Source organism: Triticum dicoccoides, chromosome 6B (assembly GCF_002162155.2).
Source record: "Triticum dicoccoides isolate Atlit2015 ecotype Zavitan chromosome 6B, WEW_v2.0, whole genome shotgun sequence".
NCBI lineage: Eukaryota > Viridiplantae > Streptophyta > Magnoliopsida > Poales > Poaceae > Triticum > Triticum dicoccoides.
Window position 1 is genome coordinate 679,449,162 of NC_041391.1, and position 8,437 is coordinate 679,457,598.

Below are 8,437 nucleotides of genomic sequence, written 5' to 3' on the forward strand. Positions count from 1 at the left end.
ACCCTCCGGCACTCCGGTTTTCTCCGAAATTACCCGGAACACTTCCGGTGTCCGAATATAGTCGTCCAATATATCAATATTTATGTCTCGACCATTTCGAGACTCATCGTCATGTCCGTAATCACATCCGGGACTCCGAACAAACTTCGGTACATCAAAACTTATAAACTCATAATAAAACTGTCATCGTAACGTTAAGCGTGCGGACCCTACGGGTTCGAGAACTATGTAGACATGACCTACAACTATTCTCAGTCAATAACCAATAGCGGAACCTGGATGCCCATATTGGTTCCTACATATTCTACGAAGATCTTTATCGGTCAAACCGCATAACAACATATGTTGTTCCCTTTGTCATCGGTATGTTACTTGCCCGAGATTCGATCGTCGGTATCTAATACCTAGTTCAATCTCGTTACCGGCAAGTCTCTTTACTCATTACGGAATACATCATCTCGTAACTAACTCATTAGCTACATTGCTTGCAAGGCTTATAGTGATGTGCATTACCGAGAGGGCCCAGAGATACCTCTCCGACAATCGGAGTGACAAAACCTAATCTCGAAATACGCCAACCCAACATGTACCTTCGGAAACACCTGTAGTACTCCTTTATAATCACCCAGTTACGTTGTGACGTTTGGTAGCACCCAAAGTGTTCCTCCAGTGAACGGGAGTTGCATAATCTCATAGTTACAGGAACATGTATAAGTCATGAAGAAAGCAATAGCAACATACTAAACGATCAAGTGCTAAGCTAATGGAATGGGTCAAGTCAATCACATCATTCTCCTAATGATGTGATCCCGTTAATCAAATGACAACACATGTCTATGGTTAGGAAACATAACCATCTTTGATTAATGAGCTAGTCAAGTAGAGGCATACTAGTGACTATATGTTTGTCTATGTATTCACACATGTATCATGTTTCCGATTAATACAATTCTAGCATGAATAATAAACATTTATCATGATATGAGGAAATAAATAATAACTTTATTATTGCCTCTAGGGCATATTTCCTTCAGTCTCCCACTTGCACTAGAGTCAATAATCTAGATTACATAGTCATGATTCTAACACCCATGGAGTCTTGGTGCTGATCATGTTTTGCTCGTGAGAGAGGCTTAGTCAACGGGTCTGCAATATTCAGATCCGTATGTATCTTTTAAATCTCTATGTCTCCCACTTGGACTTGGTCCCGTATGGAATTGAAGCGTCTCTTGATGTGCTTGGTCCTCTTGTGAAATCTGGATTCCTTTGCCAAGGCAATTGCACCAGTATTGTCACAGAAGATCTTCATTGGTCCCGATGCACTAGGTATGACACCTAGATCGGTAATGAACTCCTTCATCCAGATTCCTTCATTTGCTGCTTCCGAAGCAGCTATGTACTCCGCTTCACATGTAGATCCCGCCACGACGCTTTGTTTAGAACTGCACCAACTTACAGCTCCACCGTTTAATGAAAACACGTATCCGGTTTGCGATTTAGAATCGTCCGGATCAGTGTCAAATCTTGCATCAACGTAACCTTTTACGACTAGCTCTTTGTCACCTCCATATACGAGAAACATATCCTTAGTCCTTTTCAGGTATTTCAGGATGTTCTTGACCGCTGTCCAGTGATCCACTCCTGGATTACTTTGGTACCTTCCTCCCAAGCTTATTGCTAAGCATACATCAGGTCTGGTACACAGCATTGCATACATGATAGAGCCTATGGCTGAAGCATAGGGAACATCTTTCATTTTCTCTCTATCTTCTGCAGTGGTCGGGCATTGAGTTTGACTCAACTTCACACCTTGTAACACGGGCAAGAACCCTTTCTTTGCCTGATCCATTTTAAACTTTTTCAAAATTTTATCAAGGTATGTGCTTTGTGAAAGTCCTATTAAGCGTCTTGATCTATCTTTATAAATCTTGATGCCCAATATGTAAGTAGCTTCACCGAGGTCTTTCATTGAAAAACTTCTATTCAAGTATCCTTTTATGCTATCCAGAAATTCTATATCATTTCCAATTAATAATATGTCATCTACATATAATATTAGAAATGCTACAGAGCTCCCACTCACTTTCTTGTAAATACAGGCTTCTCCAAAAGTCTGTATAAAACCATATGCTTTGATCACACTATCAAAGCGTTTATTCCAACTCCGAGATGCTTGCACCAGTCCATAAATGGATCGCTGGAGTTTGCACACTTTGTTAGCACCTTTTGGATCAACAAAACCTTCTGGCTGCATCATATACAACTCTTCTTCCAGAAATCCATTCAAGAATGCAGTTTTAACATCCATTTGCCAAATTTCATAATCATGAAATGCAGCAATAGCTAACATGATTCGGACAGACTTAAGCATCGCTACAGGTGAGAAAGTCTCATCGTAGTCAACCCCTTGAACTTGTCGAAAACCTTTTGCAACAAGTCGAGCTTTATAGACAGTTACATTACCATCAGCGTCAGTCTTCTTCTTAAAAATCCATTTATTCTCAATGGCTTGCCGATCATCGGGCAAGTCAACCAAAGTCCATACTTTGTTTTCATACATGGATCCCATCTCAGATTTCATGGCTTCTAGCCCTTTTGCGGAATCTGGGCTCATCATCGCTTCCTCATAGTTCGTAGGTTCTTCATGGTCAAGTAACATGACTTCCAGAATAGGATTACCGTACCACTCTGGTGCGGATCTTACTCTGGTATACCTTCGAAGTTCAGTAGAAACTTGATCTGAAGTTTCATGATCAATATCATTAGCTTCCTCACTAATTGGTGTAGGTGTCACAGGAACCAGTTTCTGTGATGAACTACTTTCCAATAAGGGAGCAGGTATAGTTACCTCATCAAGTTCTACTTTCCTCCCACTCACTTCTTTCGAGAGAAACTCCTTCTCTAGAAAGGATCCATTCTTAGCAACGAATGTCTTGCCTTCGGATCTGTGATAGAAGGTATACCCAACTGTCTCTTTCGGGTATCCTATGAAGACACATTTCTCCGATTTAGGTTCGAGCTTATCTGGTTAAAGTTTCTTCACATAAGCATCGCAGCCCCAAACATTAAGAAACGACAACTTTGGTTTCTTGCCAAACCATAGTTCATAAGGCGTCGTCTCAACGGATTTTGATGGTGCCCTATTTAACGTGAATGCGGCCGTCTCTAAAGCATAACCCCAGAACGATAGCGGTAAATCAGTAAGAGACATCATAGATCGCACCATATCTAGTAAAGTACGATTACGACGTTCGGACACACCATTTCGTTGTGCTGTTCCGGGTGGCGTGAGTTGCGAAACTATTCCGCATTGTTTCAAATGTAAACCAAACTCGTAACTCAAATATTTTCCTCCACGATCAGATCGTAGGAATTTTATTTTCTTGTTACGATGATTTTCTACTTCACTCTGAAATTCTTTAAACTTTTCAAATGTTTCAGACTTGTGTTTCATTAAGTAGATATACCCATATCTGCTTAAATCATCTGTGTGAAGGAAATATGCCCTAGAGGCAATAATAAAGTTATTATTTATTTCCTTATTTCATGATAAATATTTATTATTCATGCTAGAATTGTATTAACCGGAAACATGATACATGTGTGAATACATAGACAAACATATAGTCACTAGTATGCCTCTACTTGACTAGCTCATTAATCAAAGATGGTTATGTTTCCTAACCATAGACATGTGTTGTCATTTTATTAATGGGATCACATCATTAGGAGAATGATGTGATTGACATGACCCATTCCGTTAGCCTAGCACTTGATCGTTTAGTATGTTGCTATTGCTTTCTTCATGACTTATACATGTTCCTGTAACTATGAGATTATGCAACTCCCGTTTACCGGAGGAACACTTTGGGTGCTACCAAACGTCACAACAGTAACTGGGTGATTATAAAGGAGTACTACAGGTGTCTCCAAAGGTACATGTTGGGTTGGCGTATTTCGAGATTAGGTTTTGTCACTCCGATTGTCGGAGAGGTATCTCTGGGCCCTCTCGGTAATGCACATCACTATAAGCCTTGCAAGCAATGTGACTAATGAGTTAGTTGCGGGATGATGCATTACGTAACGAGTAAAGAGACTTGCCGGTAACGAGATTGAACTAGGTATTGGATACCGACGATCGAATCTCGGGCAAGTAACATACCGATGACAAAGGGAACAAAGTATGTTATTATGCGGTTTGACCGATAAAGATCTTCGTAGAATATGTAGGAGCCAATATGGGCATCCAGGTTCTGCTATTGGTTATTGACCAAGAATAGTTCTAGGTCATGTCTACATAGTTCTCGAACCCGTAGGGTCCGCACGCTTAAGGTTTCGATGACAGTTATATTATGAGTTTATGAGTTTTGATGTACCGAAGGAGTTCGGAGTCCCGGATGATATCGGGGACATGACGAGGAGTCTCGAAATGGTCAAGACGTAAAGATCGATATATTGGACGACTATATTCGGACTTCGGAAACTTCCGAGTGATTCGGGTATTTTTCGGAGTACCGGAGAGTTACGGGAATTCGCCGGGGAGTATATGGGCCTTATTGGGCCATACGGGAATAGAGGAGAGAGGCCGAAAGGAAGGAGGTGCGCAGCCCCCCTCTGGTCCGAGTTGGACAAGGGGTGCGGCCCCCCTTTCCTTCCTCCTCTCCCCCTCTTTCCCCCTTTCTCCTACTCCAACAAGGAAGGAGGGAGTCCTACTCCCGGTGGGAGTAGGACTCCCCTTGGCGCGCCCCTCCTAGGCCGGCCGCCCCCTCCCCCCTTGCTCCTTTATATACGGGGGCAGGGGGGCACCTCTAGGCACAACACAAGTTGATCTACAAATCATTCCTTAGCCGTGTGCGGTGCCCCCCTCCACCATATTCCACCTCGGTCATATCGTTGCGGAGTTTAGGCGAAGCCCTGCGCCGGTAGAGCATCATCATCGTCACCACGCCGTCGTGCTGACGGAACTCATCCCCGACACTTTGCTGGATCGGAGTCCGGGGATCATCATCGAGCTGAACGTGTGCTGAACTCGGAGGTGCCGTACGTTCGGTACTTGGATCGGTCGGATCGTGAAGACGTATGACTACATCAACCGCGTTGTCATAACGCTTCCGCTTACGGTCTACGAGGGTACGTGGACAACACTCTCCCCTCTCGTTGCTATGACATCACCATGATCTTGCGTGTGCGTAGGAAATTTTGGAAATTACTACGTTCCCCAACACTGTGAAGGTGAGAAAATAACGATATCCGCCACGAGCTTCAACATTCATCGGACCACATACATCTGTATGTATGATTTCCAATAAATCTGTTGCTCTCTCCATAGTACCGGAGAACGGTGTTTTAGTCATCTTGCCCATGAGGCACGGTTCGCAAGTACCAAGTGATTCCAAAAGTCCATCAGTATGGAGTTTCTTCATGCGTTTTACACCGATATGACCTAAACGGCAGTGCCACAAATAAGCTGCACTATCATTATTAACTCTGCATCTTTTGGCTTCGACATTATGAATATGTGTATTACTACTATCGAGATTCAACAAAAATAGACCACTCTTCAAGGGTGCATGACCATAAAAGATATTACTCATATAAATAGAACAACCATTATTCTCTGATTTAAATGAATAACCGTCTTGCATCAAACAAGATCCAGATATAATGTTCATGCTCAACGCTGGCACCAAATAACAATTATTTAGGTCTAAAACTAATCCCGAAGGTAGATGTAGAGGTAGCGTGCCGACTGCGATCACATCGACTTTGGAACCATTTCCCACGCGCATCGTCACCTCATCCTTGGCCAGTGCTAGCTTGTTCTGTAGTCCCTATTTCGAGTTGCAACTGTTAGCAACAGAACCAGTATCAAATACCCAGGTGCTACTGCGAGCTCTAGTAAGGTACACATCAATAACATGTATATCACATATACCTTTATTCACCTTGCCATCCTTCTTATCCGCCAAATACTTGGGGCAGTTCTGCTTCTAGTGTCTAGTCTGCTTGCAGTAGAAGCACTCAGTTTCAGGCTTAGGTCCAGACTTGGGTTTCTTCTCTTGAGCAGTAACTTGCTTGCTGTTCTTCTTGAAGTTCCCCTTCTTCTTCCCTTTGCCCTTTTTCTTGAAACTAGTGGTCTTGTTAACCATCAACACTTGATGCTCCTTCTTGATTTCTACTTCCGCAGCTTTTAGCATTGCGAAGAGCTCGGGAATTGTCTTGTTCATCCCTTTCATATTATAGTTCATCACGAAGCTCTTGTAGCTTGGTGGCAGTGATTGGAGAATTCTGTCAATGACACTATCATCAGGAAGATTAACTCCCAGTTGAATCAAGTGATTATTATACCCAGACATTTTGAGAATGTGTTCACTGACAGAACTATTCTCCTCCATCTTGCAGCTATAGAACTTATTGGAGACTTCATATCTCTCAATCCGGGCATTTGCTTGAAATATTAACTTCAACTCCTGGAACATCTCATATGCTCCATGACGTTCAAAACGTCGTTGAAGACCCGGTTCTAAGCCGTAAAGCATGGCACACTGAACTATTGAGTAGTCATCAGCTTTGCTCTGCCAGACGTTCTTAACGTCGTCAGTTGCATCAGCAGTGGGCCTGGCACCCAGCGGTGCTTCCAGGACGTAATTCTTTTGTGCAGCAATGAGGATAATCCTCAAGTTACGGACCCAGTCCGTGTAATTGCTACCATCATCTTTCAACTTTGCTTTCTCAAGGAACGCATTAAAATTCAACGGAACAACAGCACGAGCCATCTATCTACAATCAAACATAGACAAGTAAAATACTATCAGGTACTAAGTTCATGATAAATTTAAGTTCAATTAATCATATTACTTAAGAACTCCCACTTAGACAGACATCTCTCTAGTCATCTAAGTGATCACGTGATCCAAATCAACTAAACCATAACCGATCATCACGTGAGATGGAGTAGTTTTCAATGGTGAACATCATTATGTTGATCATATCTACTATATGATTCACGCTCGACCTTTCGGTCTCCATGTTCCGAGGCCATATCTGCATATGCTAGGCTCGTCAAGTTTAACCTGAGTATTCTGCGTGTGCAAAAACTGGCTTGCACCCGTTGTAGATGGACGTAGAGCTTATCACACCCGATCATCACGTGGTGTCTGGGCACGACGAACTTTGGCAACGGTGCATACTCAGGGAGAACACTTCTTGATAATTTAAGTGAGAGATCATCTTAAAATGCTACCGTCAATCAAAGCAAGATAAGATGCATAAAGGATAAACATCACATGCAATCAATATAAGTGATATGATATGGCCATCATCATCTTGTGCTTGTGATCTCCATCTCCGAAGCACCGTCGTGATCACCATCGTCACCGGCGCGACACCTTGATCTTCATCGTAGCATCGTTGTCGTTTACGCCATCTATTGCTTCTACGACTATCGCTACCGCTTAGTGATAAAGTAAAGCAATTACAGGGCGTTTGCATTTCATACAATAAAGCGACTAAGGAACGAGAGGGGAGAGTGTTGTCCACGTACCCTCGTAGACCGTAAGAGGAAGCGTTAGCACAACGCGGTTGATGTAGTCGTACGTCTTCACGATCCGACCGATCCAAGCACCGAACGTATGACACCTCCGAGTTCAGCACACGTTCAGCTCGATGACGATCCCCGGGCTCCGATCCAGCAAAGCTTCGGGGACGAGTTCCGTCAGCACGACGGCGTGGTGACGATGATGATGTTCTACCGGCGCAGGGCTTCGCCTAAACTCCGCGATGATATGACCGAGGTGGAATATGGTGGAGGGGGGCACCGCACACGGCTAAGGAACGATTTGTAGATCAACTTGTGTCTATGGGGTGCCCCCCTGCCCCCGTATATAAAGGAGGGAGGGGGAGGCCGGCCGGCCCTTGTGGGCGCGCCAGGAGGAGGAGTCCTCCTCCTAGTAGGAGTAGGACTCCTCCTTTCCTACTCCTACTAGGAGGGGAAAGGAAGGGGGAGAGGGGGGAAGGAAAGAGGGGGGGCGCCCCCCCCCCTCCTAGTCCAATTCGGACCAGAGGGAGAGGGGGCGTGCGGCCCTCCCTGGCCGCCCCTCTCTCTTCTCACCAAGGCCCATGTGGCCCATTAACTCTCCAGGGGGGTTCCGGTAACCCTCTGGCACTCCGGTTTTCTCCGAAATTACCCGGAACACTTCCGGTGTCCGAATATAGTCGTCCAATATATCAATCTTTATGTCTCGACCATTCGAGACTCCTCATCATGTCCGTAATCACATCCGGGACTCCGAACAATCTTCGGTACATCAAAACTTATAAACTCATAATAAAACTGTCATCATAACGTTAAGCGTGCGGACCCTACGGGTTCGAGAACTATGTAGACATGACCTAGAACTATTCTCGGTCAATAACCAATAGCGGAACCTGGATGCCC